Source organism: Bos grunniens, chromosome 16 (assembly GCF_055505025.1).
Source record: "Bos grunniens cultivar Pamir isolate PY7600 chromosome 16, Bosgru_T2T1.0, whole genome shotgun sequence".
In the NCBI taxonomy this organism is placed as follows: domain Eukaryota; kingdom Metazoa; phylum Chordata; class Mammalia; order Artiodactyla; family Bovidae; genus Bos; species Bos grunniens.
In genome coordinates, this window is record NC_141180.1 from 82,198,616 (window position 1) to 82,223,100 (window position 24,485).

The 24,485-nt window shown below is 38.7% G+C and overlaps 1 pseudogene; it reads right to left on the minus strand.

The window, feature by feature from the left end:
- Nucleotides 1-4,276: 4,276 nt before the first annotated feature.
- Nucleotides 4,277-24,485, minus strand: part of LOC147357193 (olfactory receptor 5D18-like) — a 60,913-nt pseudogene continuing 40,704 nt past the window's right edge.

Sequence of the window (24,485 nt, forward strand, 5' to 3'; positions counted from 1 at the left end):
CAGATGGAATCACTGATAGATTGAGCATATGTGTTGCATTTTGGTTTCTGCACCCATATGGCTCTGTGAGGAAGAGCAGAGCTGATGGACGGTGCTGGATGCAGGCCCTACTCACTGCAGAGACTGTTTATGTGTCTGCCTGCAGGGTCTCTCCCAGGTCTGCTGCTTCTCTGCCTGTGTAATCTTTTCCTAAACCGACAGGGTTCGAACGATAAGATGTGGTTTGTGCTCCTGGATATACCAAACATTCACAAACTCCATGACTCTAAGTAGTACCAAGTAAATTGGTTTCCAAATTCTCAACAGCTTTCATGTGTTTCCCTAAGATTGATTCATCTGACAATTTCCCGAGATGGTGGAGTGTTTCTGCCTCTCCATTCCACCCAGTACTTTCACTATTCCTTTTGTTTCATTTTTCAAAAGTAAAGATTCGTTATCCATTCACATATTACTGTGAGAATTACCCAAATTAGAAAAGTAATAGCAAACTTCCAAAATCTAAAACATAAGAACGCTGTGAAATGCTGTGTTCCATGAAGCCTGAAATTTGTTTAAATTAAGACATTTCAAGCCCATGGTATGACTTCTTGTTTCCCTCTAGATTATATAACTTTCTTTTCTCAGAAAATATGGGCATTGGACATGTATTTTAGCCAAAACAGTGATGTTTTGGTATTATATATAAAACTCATTACTATTATACATAGTAAATTCATGATGATATCTCATTAGCATCATTTTTTTTTGTCGATGTTCTTAGTATACTCTGAAAGCATTGCCACAAAATGCACCTCCCTGGAGTGTGTCTCATGGCAGAAAGACTAAAAAGACAGCATTATTTGCAGTGATGTTTATATTATCTACACAACCCACTCATAGAAAACTGCTTTGCATATCTATCTTAAAAACAAAGCAGAAACTTTTCTTAAAATTGATTTAAATATAAATATTTAACTGAAATTTATTTTATAGGCATTATGCATAATTTTAGTACACAAATACTAAGATCTAAGTTTTTGATAACCTGTATTTATATCATATAAGATCATATTGTTTGAGTGAATCATTTCATCAAAAGATTCAATGACATCAACAATATGTTAAATTTTCTAAACTTTTTAATTGTACATTTTAACTGAGCTGCCTCCAAGCAGAAGGAAAGAAGAAATGCTGAATCCCTATATGATAAGACTTGGTTGGGAAGGTGATTGTGGCAGCATCAGAAATTAAGAAAATCAGTTGTATTTTAAGACAGCACAACAAACTACTCCAAAACATGAGTTAAAAACAGCTGTTTATTGTATGGATCACAGTTACATAGGTCACTCAGGCAGTTCTGATGATCTGATTGAGAGGTGACTGATCTTTGCTAGTATGTTTGTGAAAGTCTTTCAGTCATGTCCGACTCTGCGATCCCATGGACTTCTCCATGTTTGCGATCTCATGGAATTCTCCAGGCCAGAATACTGGAGAAGGGTAGCCTTTCCCTCCTCCAGGGGATCTTCCCAACCCAGGGATCGAACACAGGTCTCCAGCACTGCAGCGATTCTTTACGAGCTTAGCCACAAGGGAAACCCAAGAATACTGAAGTGGGTAGCCTGTCCTTTCTCCAGCGAATCTTCATGACCCAGGAATCAAAGCCGGGTCTCCTGCATTGCAAGAAGATTGTTTACCAACTGAGCTATCAGGGAAGCTGGTATGTTTATGTGTGTTATTAGCTTGTCAGGCTTGGTGATCTAAGAGAGCTCATACTTCAGTCTGGAGGTTGGCTAGATGCTGTTTCATGGGATAGTGTTGTGACCTATATTGCCCATTTACCAATATGCTAATTTGTGCTTGTTCACATGACAGTTATTCTAAGAGTTTGTGCAAATTCCAAGGGATTTTGATATTGCTACAGGGCCTTTCTTGTAACTGACACAATATTTCACTTCAAGGACATTATATTAGCCAAAATCACTCACAAAAGTAGCCTAAATTTAAAAAAAAATTGAGGAATTGATTTGACCATTTGATCAGAAGAAAAGAAATATGTGGGCATGCCTAATTAAGTGGAGAATTGGGATCATGCTTGCAATATATCACACAGGGTAAAAAAAAAAAAAATCCTTTTGAAAGACAGAATCTCCAAAAATTTAGCCTTAAGCAAACTGGAAGATGATCTAATTTTGTTTAAAGTATTACTTTGAAGAGTTTGGTGAAAGATCATTTTAAAAAATTGAATGAAAGATCGGCATGTCAGTACTATTCCAGCAGAATTTCTGACAGAGTTTCTATTCCCATTTACCGTTAATACTCCCAAATATTCTCAGTATTTTCATCTATTAAAAAGTGAGCATTGAGAAATTTGTTTAGACATATTGATTAGAGAAGGAGAAGGGTGTTTAAGTTATTCAAGCAAAAGTGAGCTATTGATGTTAGAGAAATCTGATATTTCTAATTTGCCTTTTTAAATAAACCCTAATACCAATGTCCAGGCTTCCCTGGGGGCTCAGCAGTGAAGAATCTGCCTGCCATTGCAGGAGACATGGGTTCAACCCTTGGGTCTGGAAGATCTCCTAGAGAAGGAAATGGCTATCCACTCCAGTATTCTTATCTGGGAGATCCTATGGAGAGAGGAGCCTGGTGAGCTACAGTCTGGGGGTGGGGGTGGGGGGTGCAAAAAGTCTGAGATGACTTAGTCAGTAAATCACAACAACCATAACAAAACTGATGGCTATCTGGTTTACATTTTATTTTGAATATGGTTACACAGGTAATTACTTTTCAAATCTCTGGGCAACTGCAAGCACTTTTTTTTTTTTTTAAAGATGTGAGTTCAGTTGAGAAGGATACAGATGTTATATTTAGGGGGGAAAAACATGAAGAATTGATAATATTTTTGATGTCTTCATAGGCAAAATAATAGAAAGTGAAAGTGGCTCCATCGTGTTTGACTCTTTGTGACCTCATTGACTATATAGTCCATGAAATTCTCCAGGCCAGAATGCTGGAGTGGGTAGCCTTTCCCTTCTCCAGGGGATCTTCCCAACCCAAGGATCAAACCTAGGTCTTCTGCATTCCAGGCAGATTTTTTTACCAGCTGAGCCACAAGAGAAGCCCAGGATAACAGAATGAAATGCCAATTGGGTAGTCACTTGTCATGCTTCCCTTTTGCATGTAAAATGTTCTGAGAATGAGTTCTCCATTTTTAAGCCTCTGGTGGAGTTTATCATAGCTGTTCATGCTGCCATATTGGAGTTCTTTTGAAAACATATTCAGAATATAGATAGTGTCTTATCAACTTTCATTCATGCCAAGTAACCTGTATATACAATACAACCCAAATACTCCAACACACAGGCAGATATACACATGAGTTATACAGCATTCACTCAATAAAAATTTTGTTGTGTCATTAGCACATTGTTACATTCTGATCTCCCTGTTTGTCATGATTTAGTCTCCTGGATGAGACTCCTGCATTGAAATATGTCTCCTAAAACCCTGTCTCTTCAGTTATCCAAGAGAAGTCAATACAACACCTGTTTTATGAAGGACTTGAGCTTTTTTTTTCTCTCAAATCCATTGTGATACTATTTATCTAACTTATACAGTTGTCACTTTCTTAAGTACCCTCCTGTCAACACTGGATTTTCATTCCTTAAAGGATGAACACCATGTCTTATTTTAACTGCTATTTGTATTTTTGGAAGACAAATGCGTGTGATAATTGAGAGCTTAGCTTTTCTTGGTATAAAAAAGGAAGATGAAATTAAATTTATTAAGATTACACAAGGTATGCCACATGACACATATATTGTATTTTCATCTATGTAATACAATTATTTTGCCTAAAATTTTAGATGAAAAATTAAAAAATTGAGAGACTATTATTTTTTTCCCAGTAAGAGACAGAGTCAAGTTTAGTGTCTTTGACTCAAAATTCATGTTCTTCAAATTTACAGCATTTAACACTATTTAAAAAACTTTTTATTTTATATTCAGATATAGCCTTTTAACAATGTTGTGATACTTTCAGGTGGAAAGTGAAGGGACTCAGACATATATATACATGTATCCTTTCACCCACAGACCCTCCTCCCATCCAGGCTGCCACATAACAGTGAGAAGAGTTCCATGTGCTATACAGTAAATCCTTGTTGGTTATCCATTTTAAGTATAAGAGTGCTCATATCCATCCCAAACACCCTAACTATCCCTTGTCCCCATCCTTCCCCAAGCCCAGCATTCACAAATTTTACAGCATTCACTCTTCATTAATCTAAATGTATCTTTACAAACCAACCTCTGCAGACACACTATATAACTCTACTATTATACAATGCTCAATAAGAAGCACTTTACAGTTCATGATCTTGGAGACTGTGTCCTTGACATCCTTATTTCTCAGACTGTAGATCAGGGGATTCAACATGGGGATGACCACTGTGTAAACACAGATGCCACTTTGACTGTGTGCCTGGAGGGTGTGGAGTTGGTCACAGAGTACAGGAATAGGATGGTGCCAGGGAAGATGCTGATGGTGGTAAGGTGGGAAGCACAGGTGGAGAAGGCTTTGCAGCGACCACAGGCTGAAGGCATCTTGAGGATGGTGACAACAATAAACACCTAAGACAGGAGAATGATGAAGAGTGTGCTGACCTCATTAAAGGTGGAAAAAATGAAAAGCAGCAACTGGTTGAAATAAGTATCAGAGCAAGAGAGGAAAAGCAGAGAGGAGAACTCACAGAAGAAGTGATGATTGTGTTGAAACCTCAAAATGATAATTTGGAAACAGATCATGTGAATGTCAAGGAGCAAGCTACACCCCAGGCATAAGATCCAACTACTAACATCACACAGAGTCTTGGGGACATGGCCACCATGTAGAGCAGAGGGTTGCAGATGGCCATGAAGCAGTCTTAGGCCATCACAGCTAATAAAAAGGACTCAGTCACCACAATGGTACAAAAGCAAAAGAATTGTATTACACAGCCTACAACTGAAATGGTTCTGTCTTCTACCATGAGGTTCACCATGGTCTTGGGAGCAACGATGGAGGAATAACAGAAATCCACAAAGGGGAGGTGGCTGAGGAAAAAGTACATGGGGCTGTGCAGTTTGGGGTTAATTTTGATGGTTAGAATCACCCCAAGATTTCCTGCCACAGTGACACTGTAGATGGTGAAGGATGTCAAGAATAGGGGGACTTGCAACTCTGGGTAATTGGAGAAGCCCAGGAGAGTGAACACGGCCCCACTTTTATTTCTCTCTCTAGAAACATGGCTTCTGTTTGTCAGAATCTGAATCAGTCCTAGAAAGAAAAATATTAAGGGAAATAAGGATGTAAGACACTTGGTTAACTATTCCTTTCCAAAGCTGGAAGAGGAAGCAAAGGGTCTCTTTTAGAACCTCTCTCTGTGTTTCTTTCGTACTCACGATTGCTACATGTCTAAAATTTTTAAAAGATAACCATTTAAACTTTTATTTAAATAGCACAGTAGCATTATTAAACTTTTTAGTTTGAATTATAATTTCAACATTTAGAGATAATATGAAATCAAAAGATTTGGGAGTTATTTTAAGTGAAATCCTTCTATAACACTTTTAGGTCCTCTTGAACATTATAAATTCATAAAAGATTAACCTAGCCTAGTACCATAACTGATTATTTCAGTCCTAAAACTAGCAGCAGAAGTGAGAAAATTTTAAATTACACTTTGCATCACATGTTCACAATGTGACACTAAGAATGACCCCTCTAACAGTTTACATCTGTGCCTTTATTGTTAATTCCACATGATACTTTAATATTTACTTTTGTTTCTGACTCAGTAAATCTATTGTCAAAATAAACCTTAGTTAATTTTTTTCAGATAGTGTTCTTCTCAACCCAGGGAGCCCTAATTATCAATCCCACCTCATTGCTTGTGGAATAATAACACTGAACAAATAATAAGGATAATACAGTCTATGTCTTTATCAAAGACATGCCAAAGCAGAAGACAGAGATCCTTGACTTACATGTCTGTGACTGGAATCTTGATCCAGACTCCCGGAAATTTTCCATTTGTCTAAAAGAGAATCTATGTTCAACGTCTTAGTACTAAGATACTCCATTTATTCATAATCATGTTCCAATTTGTGACAAACTAGTGATCTTAAACCTATGGGAAATTGTCCAATGAAAATGTACATATCAGAGAGCTATACTAGAAGGCAGCAGCAGGTGAGATGAGAAAGGAAGTTGAGAAAAATGTAACTAACACTACTAAAGATTCTAACATAGAAATGTCCATAAATAAAGACATTTATTCTGTCCCTATATTACCTGTAATATAGGTAATATTTAAGGTAGTATTTCAGTGTGATTATATTTCATGAGAAAATGCTAATAGAAAAGAATTGTATTTCTCTAATTGGTGACCAATTACTTCTCAAGGGATAGTGGTAAAGAATCCACCTGCCAATGTAGGAGATGCAAGAGATGCAGGTTCAATCCCTGGGTTGGGAAGATCCTCTGGTGGAGGAAATGGCAACCCACTCCAGTATCCTTGAGTGGAAAATTATGTGGACAGAGTCGGGTTGGCTATATAGTCCATGAAGTCACAAAGAATAGGACACAACTGAGCGACTCAACACACATGCATGCACAATTGGTGACCTACACCTCTTAGACCCTACCATACCAGGACTTTTCTCTATCATTTCCGATAAGGTTGTCTCTAGTTCCATAACTCAAGAAATAGATTTTATATGGCTCAGCAGTGATGTCAGATCATAGGCAAAACTGAGACACTCAAGATCCCTATATCTTCCTATACTCATAAATTTGAGTATAAATTTTAAAAAGACAATCTATCACAAAGCTAGACATTTTAAATATAGCTGATTTGTCTAAGCCACTTGAAAATTAATATTAAACTAATGTTTTATTTCATCCAATGGATTTTGTGACCCAAATGTTATTTTTAAATTGCTGGTGAGTTTCATTGGATTTAGGAAATATGACAGCTAATATCTTTCCTATATCTTTCTTCTCTATTTTGTTTAATTTTTGCTCTCAAGGCTGGTTTACATACCTAATTAAAAATAGTGCCTTTTTCTTTTCTTTCACTAGCATTTGTTTAATCTCTGCTTATTTTTTTATTAAATATTTGTCTTTATTTCACTTTGACTACTCCTTCAAAAGTTTGTAGAAACCAGATAATGCACCTTCCACAGATTCTCAGAGCTCTTCTAACTCTCCATTCCAGGCACTTGTTTGTGTTCAGTCACTCCATTGCTTCAGACTCTTGTGAACCCATGGACTGCATGTAGCTCGCCAGACTCCTTTGCCTGTGGAATTTTTTCCAGGCAAGAATACTGAAGTGGGTTACCATTTCCTACTCCAGGGATGTTCCTAAACCAGGGATCAAACCCGAATCTCTTGCATCTCTTGCACTGGCAGCAGATTCTTTACCACTGTTCCACCAGGGAAGCCCTGTTGTTTTAAGGGCTCAGCTGAGCCAGTTCTCACACAAAGCTCTGTAGGCTGAGTCCACTTCCTCTTCCTTTACAGTTCAGATTGGTAACTTTCACAATGACTCAGTATTACTCAAGGACTCTCTATGTCTAAATGGTAAATTTTCCCTCACACTTTTTTTCCAATACCCTTCTTAGAAAATAATATTAATTTTTGTTTAGAATCTTATTTTTGAACTTAATTTTGGTTGGACGGGATACATACAGATATACCCCCTCCCTTCTGAGCCTCCCTCTCCCTCCCATGCCTTCTCCTAGGTCATCACAGAGTGCCAGGCTGAGCTCCTGTGTTTCACAGCAGCTTCCCATGATACCTGCTGATAGGTGAAAGTAGAATCTCTCCTGGTTGGGAGTGATGGATATAGTCTTATATCTAAAGTCACAACCTATGGGGCATAAACTCTAGAGACTGTCTGTTGCCTCATTCTCTTAAAGCCTTGAAATGATTAAAGTTAATCACAATTCTCTGATGTAATTCTTTATTGTGTTCTATAAAACCTGGAGCAGCGTTAGGGGCATTTCACATGAACATTTGTAGGTTAAAAATCACTTCTCTCAGACCCTTCCTCACACTGATACTTTTTCACAATTATAAAAATTATGCAATTATAGATGAAATCATTATTAAATATTAATTTAAGGACTACAACATGCCAGGCATAACCTTGTTCCTCCATTATTTTACTCTAACATATGGAAGAAGTATGAAGGTCCAGCATTTAGATCATCATGATTCATTGCGAGTTAAAGCAGAGATATTTACAAAGTTAAATATTTAGTTTGGACAATGAACTGATCCCTTTAAAATAACTGTTCTGTTCGATTGCACCACCACATCCACTTCATTAATTACTTCTGTTTATTGAATTATTGAAATAACACATATTCATTGTAGAAACCAAGGACTATAGAATTTAAATAAGGAAAATTAACACAGTAGAAATAATTTTTATTAACTCAAGTCCATTTCAAATCTCACAGTCAAGTTTAGTAAATATGACCAACATTACCTGAAGTAAAAGATAAAGGTGAGCATCTCCAGTGGTGCAGTGTGGGCATAATTTATCCCCTGAAATGATGTGATGAGAAACTTCACCTCTGTGACATTTTTCCACAGGGTCTATTATCTCATCCTACTATAAGAAAATTATTAGGAAAACCCGTGTCTGCAAGCATTCTACAGGATACCTCATCCATACTCCTTAAAATTATTGAAGCCAAAGGGAAAGAAAAATAAGAAAGAGTCAAAATTTGTCACAGATCAGACATTAGGGAGACATAATGACAGTACAATGTGGTACCTGGATTGGGTCCAAGAAAATAAAGAGGGAATTAAAGGGAAAAAGCTGATGGAATCCAAGTAAAATTTAGATTTTAGTGATCATATTGTACTAATGTTTATTTTTATTTTATTGTGGTAAGAACATTTCACATAAGACCTACCAAATTAAGATATTTTAAATGTACAATACAGTATTGTTGACTACCAATATGATTTTTGTACAGTATATGTCTAGAACCCATTTAACTTGCTTAATTGATATTTTATGTCCATTGATTTGTAACTTGCTGTTTCCCCTCCTCTTGCCTCTGACATCTATCACTCCACTTTTTGACTCCATGAACATATAAGTGGAGTTATACAGTATTTGTCTTTCTGTGACTGACATATTTCACTAAGCATACTGTCATCCATGTGGTAATTTACTGCATAATTTCTTTATTTTTTTATGCCATTTTTATGTACATGCCACATTTTCTTGATCCACTTTTTGGTCCATAGACATTTAATTTATTTCTAAACTTTGTTATTGTGAATAGCTCTGCAATGAAGAAGGGAATGCTAATATCTCTTTTAAATCATCATTTTAATTCTTTTGAATTAAATATTCAGAAGCAGAGTTACTGGATTATCAGAGCACATATTTAATATTTATACTATGAAAAGCCACCATGCTATTTTCACAAGTATATTTAAGTAACAATCAGAAAGCAATTTTTCCATGCCAGTTCTCACTATCATAATTCTTTATCAGTGATTTTTTTCAGAGATTTTCAATTCTGACACTATTGATATTTTGGACTGGATTATTCTTTTTATGGGGAGCTATCCTGTGCAGCTTCTCTGGCCTCTGTCCACTAGATAACAGTACCTTCACCCCTGGCCCCTGCATTGTGACACCAAAAATACCTCCAAATATTTTCTATTGTCCCCTTGGGAGGTGAGGGGGAGTGAATAAACCACTGACCATTTTTTACTCGATTCTGGTAGATTTTCGTGTCCTTCTAGTTAACTTATATGCAATTAAATATCTATTTCCTTATCTCCCAAATACTATTATATAAGCCACATGTATTATCGTCAGTCCTGGGAAGCATGGCATCTAAAATGTTTATCCTTACAATTTCTTCCCATTGTTTTTGTTTGTGGTCTTGTGAGTCAGCACTTGTTTTTCCATGCCAGGCTAATTGGTGTAAACAACAGCTCAGGAATCGCTAAGAGGAGCTACCCCACGTCCGAGGTCAGGGGTGGCAGCCAAGAGGAGCTACCCCATGCCCGAGGCCAGGGGCTGCGGCCGGGAGGAGCAACCCCACCTCCAAAGGGGCGGTGGCTGCACTGGTGCAGGAGGGCCTAGAGGAGCTATTCCACGTTCAAGGTCAGAAGGGGCGGTGGTGAGGAGATACCCCTCGTCCAAGGTAAGGAGCAGTGGCTGTGCTTTGCTGGAGCAGCTGTGAAGAGATACCCCATGCCCAAGGTAAGAGAAACCCAACTAAGATGGTAGGTGTTGCAAGAGGGCATCAGAGGGCAGACACACTGAAACCATACTCAAAGAAAACTAATCAACCTAATCAAACTAGGACCACTAGTTAGCCTTGTCTAACTCAATGAAACTAAGCCATGCCCGTGGGGCCACCCAAGATGGGCAGGTCACGGTGGAGAGGTCTGACAAAATGTGGTCCACTGGAGAAGGGAATGGCAAACCACTTCAGTATTCTTGCCTTAAGAACCCCATGAACAGTGTGAAAAGGCAAAATGATAGGATACTGAAAGAGGAACTCCCCAGGTCAGTAGGTGCCCAATATGCTACTTTAGATCAGTGGAGAAATAACTCCAGAAAGAATGAAGGGATGGAGCCAAAGCAAAAGCAATACCCAGCTGTGGATGTGACTGGTGATAGAAGCAAGGTCTGATGCTGTAAAGAGCAATATTGCATAGGAACCTGGAATGTCAGGTCCATGAGTGAAGGCAAATTGGAAGTGGTCAAACAGGAGATGGCAAGAGTGAACGTCAACATTCTAGGAATCAGCGAACTCAAATGGACTGTAATGGGTGAATTTAACTCAGATGACCATTATATCTACTATTGCCGGCAGGAATCCCTCAGAAGAAATGGAGTAGCCATTATGGTCGACAAAAGAGTCTGAAATGCAGTACTTGGATGCAATCTCAAAAATGACAGAATGATCTCTGTTCGTTTCCAAGGCAAACCATTCAATACCACAGTAATCCAAGTCTATGCCCCAACCAGTAATGCTGAAGAAGCTGAAGCTGAACGGATCTAGGAAGACCTATAAGACCTTTTAGAACTAACACCCAAAAAAGATGTCTTTTCATTATAGGGGAATGGAATGTAAAAGTAGGAAGTCAAGAGACACCCGGAATAACAGGCAAATTTGGCCTTGGAATACGGAATGAAGCAAGGCAAAGACTAATAGAGTTTTGCCAAGAAAATGCACTGGGGTCATAACAAACACCCTCTTCCAACAACACAAGAGAAGACTCTACACATGGACATCACCAGATGGTCAACACCGAAATCAGATTGATTATATTCTTTGCAGCCAAAGATGGAGAAGTTCTATACAGTCAACAAAAACAAGACTGGGAGCTGACTGTGGCTCAGATCATGAAGTCCTTATTGCCAAATTCAGGCTGAAATTGAATTGAAAGTAGGGAAAATCACTAAACAATTCAGGTATGACCTAAATCAAACCCCTTATGATTATACAGTGGAAGTGAAAAATAGATTTAAGGGACTAGATCTGGTAGACAGAGTGCCTGATTAGCTTTGGACTGAGGTTCGTGACATTGTACAGGAGACAGGGATCAAGACCATCCCCATGGAAAAGAAATGCAAAAAAGCTAAATGGCTGTCTGGGGAGGCCATACAAATAGCTGTGAAAAGAAGAGAAGTGAAAAGCAAAGAAGAAAAGGAAAGATATAAGTATCTGAATGTAGAGTTCCAAAGAACAGCAAGAAGAGATAAGAAAGCCTTCCTCAGTGATCAATGCAAAGAAATAGAGGAAAACAACAGAATGGGGAAGACTAGAGATCTCTTCAAGAAAATTAGACACCAAGGGGACATTTCATGCAAAGATGGGCTCGATAAAGGACAGAAATGGTATGGACCTAACAGAAGAGGAAGATATTAAGAAGAGGTGGCAAGAATACACAGAAGAACTGTACAAAAAAGATCTTCATGACCAAGATAATCACGATGGTGTGATCACTCACCTAGAGCCAGATATCCTGGAGTGTGAAGTCAAGTGGGCCTTAGAAAGCATCACTATGAACAAAGCTAGTGGAGGTGATGGAATTCCAGTTGAGCTATTTCAAATGGTGAAAGATGATGCTGTGAAAGTGCTGCACTCAATATGCCAGCAAATTTGGAAAACTCAGCAGTGGCCACAGGACTGGAAGTGGACAGTTTTCATTGCAATCCCAAAGAAAGGCAACGCCAGAGAATGCTCAAACTACCGCACAATTACACTCATCTCACATGCTAGGAAAGTAATGCTCAAAATTCTCCAAGCCAGGCTTCAGCAATACGTGAACCATGAACTTCCTGATGTTCAAGCTGGTTTTAGAAAAGGCAGAGGAACCAGAGATCAAATTGCCAACATCTGCTGGATCATCGAAAAAGCAAGAGAGTTTCAGAAAAACATCTATTTCTGCTTTATTGACTATGCCAAAGCCTTTGACTGTGTGGATCACAATAAACTGGAAAATTCTGAAAGAGATGGGAATACCAGAGCACCTAACCTGCCTCTTGAGAAACCTATATGCAGGTCAGGAATCAACGTTAGAACTGGACATGGAACAACAGACTGGTTCCAAATAGGAAAAGGAGTACATCAAGGCTGTATATTGTCACCCTGCTTATTTAACTTCTATGCAGAGTACACCATGAGAAATGCTGGGCTGGAAGAAGCACAAGATGGAATCAAGATTGCCAGGATGAATATCAATAATCTCAGATATGCAGATGACACCACCCTTATGGCAGAAAGTGAAGAGGAACGTAAAAGCCTCTTGATGAAGGTGAAAGAGGAGAATGAAAAAGTTGGCTTAAAACTCAACATTCAGAAAATGAAGATCATGGCATCTGGTTCCATCACTTTATGGCAAATAGATGGGTAAACATTGGAAACAGTGTCAGACTTTATTTTTTTGGGCTCCAAAATCACTGCAGATGGTGACTGCAGCCATGAAATTAAAAGACGCTTACTCCTTGGAATAATAGTTATGACCAACCTAGATAGCATATTCAAAAGCAGAGACATTACTTTGCCAACAAAGTCTGTCTAGTCAAGGCTATGGTTTTTCCAGTGGTCATGTATGGATGTGAGAGTTGGGCTGTGAAGAAAGCTGAGCGCTGAAGAATTGATGCTTTTGAAGTGTTGTGTTGGAGCAGATCTTGAGAGTCCCTTGTACTGCAAGGAGATCCAACCAGTCCATTCTGAAGGAGATCAGCCCTGGGTGGTTCTTTGATGCTAAAGCTGAAACTCCATTACTTTGGCTACCTCATGCGAAGAGTTGACTCATTGTAAAAGACTGTGATGCTGGGAGGGATTGGGGGCAGGAGGAGAAGGGGATGACAGAGGATGAGATGGCTGGATGGCATCACTGACTCGATGGACGTGAGTCTGAGTGAACTCCGGGAGCTGGTGATGGACAGGGAAGCCTGGAGTGCTGCGATTCATGGGTTCACAAAGAGTTGGACACGACTGAGCGACTGAACTGAACTGAACTGAAAATCCTATTTAGAGCAACCTTGTTGATTCTATTTCTTCAGAAGTTACCTTTTAATTCTTTTAAATTCAATTTTGGTTAAATACCTGCCTATTCTCCCTTGAACAGTTCTACCCCGAATTGGCAGAAGCAGAGAGACATGCACCAAAGAGTCTCAGGGCCCCTTTGTCCTCACCCCCAGGAAACACTTGTTCAGCACACTGCTATGAAGGAGTTCAGCTAAGTCAGGCCCTTCTACACATCTTTCAGGAAAATATGCACTTCTTGTTCCTGATATGTAACGTTTGCGGTGACTCAAAATTCCCCCAAGTGATTTCCCTCATGAAGAAATAACTGAAGCTAAGGTATATATTAGATACCCTACATGGGACTGTGGGAAAGGCAGCCCCCCTCCGCCCTCCAGAGGACTTGTTGATTTACCAGGAAGGCTGAGTCCCATATGTCTCCTCCACTCTCTGTGGCACAAGGCCCTAGAGAGAATCCCTTTCCTTCCTCTTCAGTGGCTCAAACAAGCAATTAAAGCTAATTATTGTTTTCTGATGCAATTTATGTTTCTTGAAAACATGAGGAAAAATCAATAGCAGACTTAGAAACATTGTATATGAAAGTAAGTCAAAAGTTTAACTGTCACCTTCTCACTAAGCCCCATTATCATTCCCAGAGACTCCAAAACTGTTGCATAATGACATCATAGCAAAAGTTATGAAGAAGGCAATGGCAACCCAGTCCAGCACTCTTGCCTGGAAAATCCCATGGATGGAGGAGCCTGGTAGGCTGCAGTCCATGGCGTCACCAAGAGTTGGGCATGACTGAGTGACTTCACTTTCACTTTTCACTTTCATGCATTGGAGAAGGAAAGGGCAACCCACTCCAGTGTTCTTGCCTGGAGAATCCCAGGGAAGAGGGAGCCTGTTGAGCTGCCATCTCTGGGGTCACACAGAGTCTGACATGACTGAAGCGACTTAGCAGCAGCAGCAGTAGCAGCAAAAGTTATCTAGATTGCACAGTAAACATTTCTCTTTTTTAAATACACAGAGTACATCATGAGAAACGCTGGACTGGAAGAAACAGGCTGGAATCAAGATTGCCAGGAGAAATATCAATAACCTCAGATATGCAGATGACACCACCCTTATGGCAGAAAGTGAAGAGGAACTAAAAAGCCTCTCGATGAAAGTGAAAGTGGAGAGTGAAAAAGTTGGCTTAAAGCTCAACATTCAGAAAATGAAGATCATGGCATCCGGTCCCATCACTTCATGGGAAGTAGATGGGGAAACAGTGGAAACAGTGTCAGACTTAACTTTTTTGGGCTCCAAAATCACTGCAGATGGTGACTGCAGCCATGAAATTAAAAGATGCTTACTCCTTGGAAGGAAAGTTATGACCAACCTAGATAGCATATTCAAAAGCAGAGACATTGCTTTGCCAACAAAGGTTCATCTAGTCAAGGCTATGGTTTTTCCTGTGGTCAGGTATGGATGTGAGAGTTGGGCTGTGAAGAAAGCTGAGTGCTGAAGAACTGATGCTTTTGATCTGTGGTGTTGGAGAAGATTCTTGAGAGTCCCTTGGACTGCAAGGAGATCCAACCAGTCCATTCTGAAGATCAGGCCTGGGATTTCTTTGGAAGGAATGATGCTAAAGCTGCAACTCCAGTACTTTGGTCACCTCATGTGAAGAGTTGACTCATTGGAAAAGACTCTGATGCTGGGAGGGATTGGGGGCAGGAAGAGAAAGGGATGACAGAAGATGAGATGGCTGGGTGGCATCACTGACTTGATGGACGTGAGTCTGAGTGAACTCCGGTAGTTGGTGATAGACAGGGAAGCCTGGCATGCTGTGATTCATGGGGTCGCAAAGAGTCGGACACGACTGAGCGACTGATCTGATCTGATCTTTATGCTTTTAATTTCTTTTAGATTTACCAAGGTATAATTGACAAACAGAATTTATATATAAGTAAGGTATAAATTTGATGTTTTGATATATATATGGCAGAAGTTTGAGCTGTGACTCCCTCGGCGGTGAAAGGAGGAAGCATTGTGAGCGGTGTCGCTCTGGGCAGTGAGTCAGCAGAGGGAAGGGGCCAGCAGCTTCACTCCCCTTGTTCCTGTCTCCTGATTCTTAAAGGAGTTACAACGGCCCAGTCAGGTCTCAGGTTGACAGTTCCAACAAGTATTTCTCAATATGATTCATAACAAAACCTAAGGGTTGAAGGATCTTGTGTAAAACATACACACAGAGGTGATGGGCCAGGAATGAAGAGACGTTACCTCTTGTACTGATATTCATCATTCAGTTTCCTCATGTGCAAGACACGAGGACAGTTTTGAAAGGCTTCTTACATTAAAATTGTATAATTCTGTCAAAACCACCAATGTAAACATTTCCGTGTTCTGTTGAACTATCATGCTTCATTACCCTATTGTTATTTAACTCCTATTTCAAAATTACTGGGTTTCCCTGATAGCTCAGTTGGTAAAGAATCCGCCTGCAGTGTGGGAGACCTGGGTTCGATCCCTGGGTTGGGAAGATCCCCTGGAGAAGGGCAAGGCTACCCACTCCAGTATTCTGGCCTGGAGAATTCCATGGACTGTACAGTCCATGGGGTCGCAAAGAGTTGGACACAACTGAGCGACTTTCACTTCACTTCAAAATTACTATGTTAATATTTATCTGAAGATATATTTATCTGTCAAAGATATACGTGTATATGTGTGTATTTATGTATATTTACACATATTATATGTAATATAATTTTACCATTATTAGGAAATATTAAGAAGTATTGGGGCATATGCCATTATCAGGGCTTCCCTGGCAGCTCAGAGGTAAATTATCTGCCTGCCATAGAACATTCGGGTAATCCCAGGTTTGGGAATATTCCCTGGAGAGTGCATGGAAACCCATGTATTCTTGCCTGGAGAATCTCGTGGACAGAAGACTCTGGTGGGTTATAGTCCATGGAGTCCCACAGAGTCAGAACACAGCTGAAGTGATCTCACATGAATGCAAGCAAAGCACATTTTAAAACTGATAATGGTATGCATGAATGCTTAATTCTGTGTGAGTGAACACTGTAGACAAACAAGTCTATTTGCTGAACTGGAGGGCCTGTGTGTTAAGGGGAGGTGGGGGTCGGGGACAGTAAGATTTTGGCAGGAAAGGCGCTCCAGAGGCCACTTTTTCCCTTAAATCTTTGCTCTACAATGAATTGAAGACTCCTTAGAAGGGAAGTTCTTCCTTGGGGAAGAGTTACACACCTTAACACTTACTGCAATGCTTATGTCCATACCTAGAGGAGCTCTATTAGGGAGCAGACAGAGAGAGAAGGAGGTAGGGAGACAGAAGGGTGGAGGTGCGCACAGAAGGCCCAAGCTTTTAGTCTGTCTGCCTTCAGCTACCCCATTGCTGTATCCGGCTTTCAAGGATTCCCATTTGAGGTGACCACCCCAGAAAAACCTAGAATGAATTACCTCTATTATCATTCTCTCCTAACATTAGATATAAATTGCCACAGATAAAAATTACTTTACAGCGAAATTACTCTTAAGGAAGAAATTCATTGTCTGACAAAAATAAACAATTTCATCTGAATCTGAATAAAAGTAGTAATCTTCAACAAAAAGCTTCTTTCAATATTAAACTCATTTCACTCGTTTTAAAGTATCTAACCTCAGCAATATGTCTTTTGTGCTCATTAAAAGAAAAGCTTTGATGTGCTTTTGTTTCCAGATATGTTACATCTTAGTTTTGCTAATTTTGGTTAAAACAAACAAACAAACAAACACCTATCTCTCACAAATTGTCTTTTTTTTTTCTTCAGATTCTAACAGGTAATTTATTTTGTTTTGTATTTTTGTTAATGCTTGGTGGATATTCTGATAAGCCTCAATGCATCAGATGTAATGGTAAATTTTGACTTAGGTATTCACTTCTGATTATTTCCCTACTGATCATTCCACCACTTAAAAGAGCATAGCAATTCACACGTATTAAGAAGAAAATGGAATACACCAGAATATTTCTCTTTATGAAATATCCAATTGTTATAATAAGACTAGCTTATGTTGATATAATGTTTGTAGTAAACAAATAACTCTTTATTGATAACACACTGTTGAAGAAGGAAAAGAGCTATTATTTATTATTCCAATTTCAGAGGAACGAATAGAAGGTCAGGGAGGACTGACCAAGGCATAAAAATATTAAAATAGGGGTTCCAGAAGATATCAAAGTTTCGATTTCTGGTTGAGTTATCTTTCCTTTTTATTGTATTATTTATATATTTATTTTTTAATCACCTAAATAAACTGAAGTGACATTTAGGAACTATCAAGCTTCTCTGTGCTCTTTATACTTGAGATAGCTTGTTAAAATTGTTAATTAAAGGGGCTTCCCTGGTGGCTCAGTCAGTAAAGAATCCACCTGAGATGTGGGAGACCAGGGTTCGATCCCTGGGTTGGGAAGATCCCCTGGAGGAGGGCATGGCAACCCACTCCAGTGTTCTTGCCTGGAGAATCCCCAAAGACAGAGGAGCCTGGAGGGATGCAGTCCATGGGGGTAGAAAAGAGATGGACACAACTGAGTTAAAATTAAAGGACCCGATTACAGAGGGATACTCAGAGTAGTGGTCCAAGAATCCTATCCACAGCTCTCAAATCCCTTGACCATTCATTCAATTCAAAAGAATGGAGAATCTTTGAAGAAGGGATGAATAGAGAGCATAGCATTGACATATAAACACTATCAGGTGTGAAACAGACAGCTAGTGGGAAGTTGCTGTATCACACAGGGAGCTCAGCCTGGTGCTCTGTGATGACCTAGAGGGATGTGACGGGGGTGCGAGGGAGGGAAGCTCATGGGGGAAGGAACATATGCACATCCATGCCTGATTCATGGTGTTGTATGGCAGAAACCAACACAAAACTGCAAATTAAACACTCAAGTTAGAAAAGTAACACAGTCTCTCTGGAGAGAGGAGCTACACTGCGTGAGTAGCTCCAGCCTCCTCGGAAGGAGTGGGGTGCTGCTGCCTCTTCTCCAGGCAGGAAGGGTGGGCTTCCAGCAGCTCAGGGTGCTCTTGGTGGGTTCCTTCCATTCATGCTTCAAGTCCGAGAGCAAGGCAGAGGGAGTGGAGGGCCACTCTTGGTTACTGCAATCTCCACGGATGAATGATGAGGATGAATGATGAGGATGCATCTCCTGCGGACCACAAAAAAGAAATTCTGCCTAATTTGGCAGTTCCCCAGGGGTCCAACGATTACAACTCTGTGCTTTCACTGCTGTGGTCCAGGTTCAATCCCGGGCAGGGGAACTAAGATCCTGCAAGCCTTGTGCACAGCATGGCCAAAAAAGAAGAAGAAGAAGAAAAAAATCTAATTAGGACTCAGGGGTGAATAGGTGGAGCACAAAAGAGTTTCAGGGCAGTGAAACTACTCTGTGTGATACTGTAATGATGGACATTTATCGTTATATGTTTGCCCAGATCCTTAGAATGAGTACCACCAAAAGTAAGCTGTGGGCTCTGGGTGATGATGACATGTCAATGCAAGACCATCAGTTGTAACAAATGCACCATCTGGTGAGGGATGCTGACCTAGGGGATGTTATGCAAATATGGGATCAGGGAGTAAGTGGGAAATCTCTGTGTCTTCCACTCAATTGTGTTATGTGTCTAAAACTTCTCTAAGAAATCAAATCTATTAAAAAGAAATTATGCCTAAGAGGACCGCTTCAGAGGGTGAGGAGAAGCCAACAGCCAAGAAGTCTCATCCCAGGGTTGCAATCTAGGGACGGGGAGAAGAAAACAGAGATGAGAAGCCCTTCCTCCCCAGGCCTCAAGTTCCAGCCCCACCTGGAGTGGGAGTAAGGGGTGTCTTATTGTTGAATGAGGAATGGGGTGTAATCAGTTCACTATAACTGAATAGTTTTAATTACTGAGTAGTGATTGTAAATTTGTAACTCAAAGGAATTGGACTTCATTTTAATTCTCTTAAAAAAATGACTAAGTTTTTGATTTAGTGCATTTCTTCCCCCCCGCCTTTTGCTACTTTCTCATCATTTTGTGTTTTGCTTTTGTGTTTTCCTATGATAAAATCATCATAAGTATTTCCATGCTGTTATGCAATCTTCATAATCATCATTTTAATGACAATACTGAGTTCCCTGTATGAGTGCTGCAATTTGCTTTCTCATTCCTGGGCTGCTGGATCTATAGGCTATTTAGAAAAATTTTAAATAGCTTTTCCCATATTTTAGAATTGTTTGTTTACTTGTTTTAGAACATAAGCTTACTATCATTAATAATTTTATAATAATTTATAAATAGTGCCTATAATTATAAGTTGCTCTTCAAATCATAATTTCAAACTTCCACTGTTACCAAATTCAAATAAGAAAAAATTCCAGTTTATCTAAGCCAGTTTTTGGGGTCATCTTTTCAAAAAAGTTTGCTAATTTAGCAAGTAAACATTTTTCACTATAGTTTTGACTTACATTTCTTTGATAACTAGGGGGCTTGGTGTTTGTCTAATTCTGTGCATTAAAAGCATTATCTGTTTTGCCTTATTTATTAAAAATCTTTTTCCCAAATGTGAAATGATGAGAAAAATATTAAGACTCTCTAACAGACACATGGTAAACTGATACAAACAGGTGAGACAGAGGGTAGAATTACAACTACTAAGTAAACATGTAAGAAAGTGCTGATCTCAGTAGTTATTAAATAAAAGGAAATTAAAACAGTAGTGAGGTTTATAAAGATATCACCTCTCTGTTTATTACCTCTTTGTAAATTTGAGCCCAATCTTTTATTTACCTTCTAGATCTTATTAACTTTTTCACATGAAAGAGTTTTTATTTTATTGAGTTAAATATAGGATTATTTCCTCTTTTTATGTTTGTTTAACTAGAAAATCAGTCTCTCTTCAAAAATGGATAAGTATTCATATCAGTTTTCTCTGATCTTTTTTACTAAGTCAATTTTTTGATTCATCAGAAGTGAATTATGTTGCATGGTAAAAACTGAAGAAGTGCATGAATCCAACTCCCCCAAGGCCCATTTATTGAATGATCCTTTCATTATTCCTTGGCTTGTGATGCTTCTTTTATCATATATGCAAATATAATTTCTTTTCAGTCACCTTATCTGTTGCAATAATCTGTATGCTCATCAATTTATAAAAGTAAACCAATGTTTTAATTACCATAATTGTACAATTCATTTTAAATATATGGTTTACTATTTTTTTTTTGAAAGATTTCAAAGATGTTACCAGATATTCTAACAGATGGGGTTTAAATTATTTCCTCAGTATTGAAAATGGATCCTGTTATAATTTTACTCTAGTCACATTAAACCTATAGATTAATTTTGGAATATTTAAAATCTTGACACTATTGAGTAGTATAAAAAATTGATATAGTTTTTTTGTCTTAGATATAAATATGTTTTCTTTTTTTAAAAGTTTTGTCTCTAGACCACTCATTTTTCTCATTTGGATAATTCTTACTTAATTTTTGCTATCTCTGATGGGAATTCTTGAATTTGGTATATAGAATTGGAATTGATGTTTTTCATATCTAATTCTTACTATTCCACTTTGCTGAATTCATCTATGAATTCTGTTTTTCAATTGGTTAGTTTTCTAGAGCTTCTGCATGTTAATTTCTACAAATCATCATAAATTTTTTTCTGCTTTTTTATTATGATTTTTGGTATTTTTTGGTTTATAAATTGTGAAATTGATAAGAATTTCTGAATTATCACTATTTTTGAATTAATAGAAATCTTTCCTTTGCTAGTGATTTGAAAGGAAAAGACGTTAGTTCTTTCCTCACTGAGCATGATGCTCTGTTGTTTTAAATAAACTCTCTAAATCCAACCTTTTTGTCTTTTTTAAAGGGTTATAATTAGAAATGAGCATATTTTACCATTTGCTTTGTTGCCATCCCTTTAAGGAGGTAATACAAGTTTTTGTTATTTATCTTTTTTATGTTACAAAGGATGGCTCAGAGTCCCTTGGACTGCAAGGAGATCCAACCAGTCCATTCTAAAGGAGATCAGCCCTGGGATTTCTTTGGAAGGAATGATGCTAAAGCTGAAACTCCAGTACTTTGGCCACCTCATGCGAAGAGTTGACTCATTGGAAAAGACTCTGATGCTGGGAGGGATCGGGGGCAGGAGGAGAAGGGGATGACAGAGGAGAGATGGCTGGATGGCATCACCAACTCGATGGACGTGAGTCTGGGTGAGATCTGGGAGTTGGTGATGGACAGGGAGGCCTGACGTGCTGCGATTCATGAGTTCACAAAGAGTCGGACACGACTGAGCGACTGAACTGAACTGAACTGAACTGAGGATGGCTCAGATGGTAAAGAATCTGCCTGCAATGTAGGAGACCTGGGTTTGATCCCTGGGTTGGGAAGATCCCCTGGAGGAGGGCATGGCAACCCACTCCAGTATTCTTGCCTGGAGAATCCCAATGGACAGAGGAGCCAGGCAGGCTGCAGTCCACAGGGTTGCAAAGAGTAAGATACAACTGAGCAACTAAGCACAGCATAGGATGTTAATCAATTTTATAAACAATCTGCTTTTCATTAGTCAAGTGAATGTCCTTTGGCATAATTAATTGTTGACTTCTATTCCTATTGTACAAAAACACCTGGACAACATCATTAACAATGTAGAGTAGATTTAATATGGAGGAAATTGCCTAGCAGAGAACAGTGTCACACAGACAGATAACCCAGAATCTCACTGTCCCACAGTTTAGGGAAGGGAGGTAGTGAAGGACAGGGAGGCCCGGTGTGCTGCAGTTCATGGGGTAGCAGAGTCAGACACGACTGAGCAATTGAACAAAAATGTGCTTCCCAGGTGGCACAGTAGTAAAGAGTCTACCTGCCAATGCAGGAGATGCAAATGATGTGGGTTTGATCACTGAGCTGGGAAGAATTCCTGCAAAAGGAAAAGGCCACCCACTCCAGTTTTCTTGCTTGGAAAATTCCCTGGACAGAGAGAGGAACCTGGTGGACTAGTCCATGGGGTCACAAAGAGTTGAACATGACTGAGCACACACACACACACACACACACACACACAGAGTGGGCTCTTGGTATATGGAGGCTCCTCTGTCTGTAGAGGGAGCCTTAGTCTTGCCCTATGTATTCATGAAGATGGCGAGGGATCATCTATGTGAGTATGCAAGAATGGATGCTCCCAGGCCTAGAAGGGGTCTTTCTAGAAAAGAGGACCCCTGGAAAGTTGAGGCTGCCTTTCCTTTCTTTGAGGGGATTCAGGTCTCCTGTGCCAGCTCTCCACTGAACTATCAAAATGGAGAGGAAACAAGCTAGGACCATGGAGTGTTTCCTGTTCCCTGTTACTTCATTTACAATTTTAGTATCTGTGTTCATCAAGAAGACTGGGCTGTAGTATGAGTCTTTTGATTTTTAAATCTTTGTATATAGGATTGTGTTTTATACTGTTTCCTGTGAAGTAATAGCCACTTAGAGCTATTCCAAGACCAGGGGGATAATCTTGCTTGAACCACATGATTCATCTGAATTTACCTTTATTGTAATTGATTCTAATTGTTTTTATGGTTTTGACTTTTGTTAATTTTATGCCTCTTTTGGCCAAGTTGTTTGTTTCTTCCTTTGCGTGTGTTCTATTGGATAGGGCTTCCCTGGTGGAATAGAAGATGTTCTGTATGCTCTTATGTTTATAATAATTTGGAAAATGGAGAACTTGATTTTAATTTTATTAGTGGTAAGGTTAGCAATTTTTATAGATTTATTGAAGTTGTGTTTGTGATGTTATTATGAAAACTAAATATTACAATTAACTCCATTTTATGGAAAAGTAAGAAGAATATATGCTCTTTTGCTCTTTTCCCTCTTTATATACTTTTTGTTAGTTTAATCTGGGGTTGTAGGCCCTGTTGTTTAAGGTAAATAAATGCTTTTATTAAAGTATATTGTGTCATTTGTGTCCTATGTTAGTTACCATAGTTATGCACATTATTTTAGACATCAATCTTTCTCCTTTAGTGTTTAGTGATTTCTGAAGTTTTTTCTTATGCTATTTTCAGGGTTTTTGCTAGTTCTTTACCATTCTACTATGACTTCCCAATGATAGAGTTTTAAATTGGATTCATTTTTATTTTCCAGTGGACAAATTAACATCTTAAACAATCTTTTTCATAGACATATCTGAGTTTGTCATTTTGCTCTCAACCATGACTAGCAAATTGACTGGTTACCATATTTTTTGTGCCATCACCTCTCTATAACTTTACTACTAAAACCCAAAGGCATTTCTTTACTGTTTTCTGCAGAGAAACAAAAATAGAAACTTTATTGATTATACATTAATTCTTGGAAAATTACCTTTTTTCAGTTTAGAAGATTTCAAGATGACTTTTATTTTCTTGTAATTCAAAGAATAAAGTTAACAGGAAACACATTGCCTATTAAATCTGCCATGAACACAGTGACACTTCTTTATTTCTATTGGTGTCAGGTCCTTTTATACTACGGAGAGATTTTTTTTTTTTATTACAGTTGATTTTGATCCACTTTTTTCCTTTAAAGATGATCGTAGTTTGTAATTTCAGTCTCTGTCATCTTACTTCCATTTCTGTTGTCTTCTTTTACTTTCCTAGGTCTTTAATCTGAATTTTATGATTCCATCTCAAGCTTATCTTGTATTCTTCAAAATTTATTTTTCTGCTAAGTCAAATCTGCTATTTAGTACTTCCAGTAGAGATTTTATTTCAGTTCTTAAATTTAGATTAACTCTCTTATTTTTGTCTATTTGATAGAAAAAAGTGAAAGTGAAGTCGGTCAGTCATGTCCCATTGTTTACGACCCCATGGACTGTAGCCTACCAGGCTCCTCCATCCATGAGATTTTCCAGGCAAGAATACTGGAGTGGGTTGCCATTTCC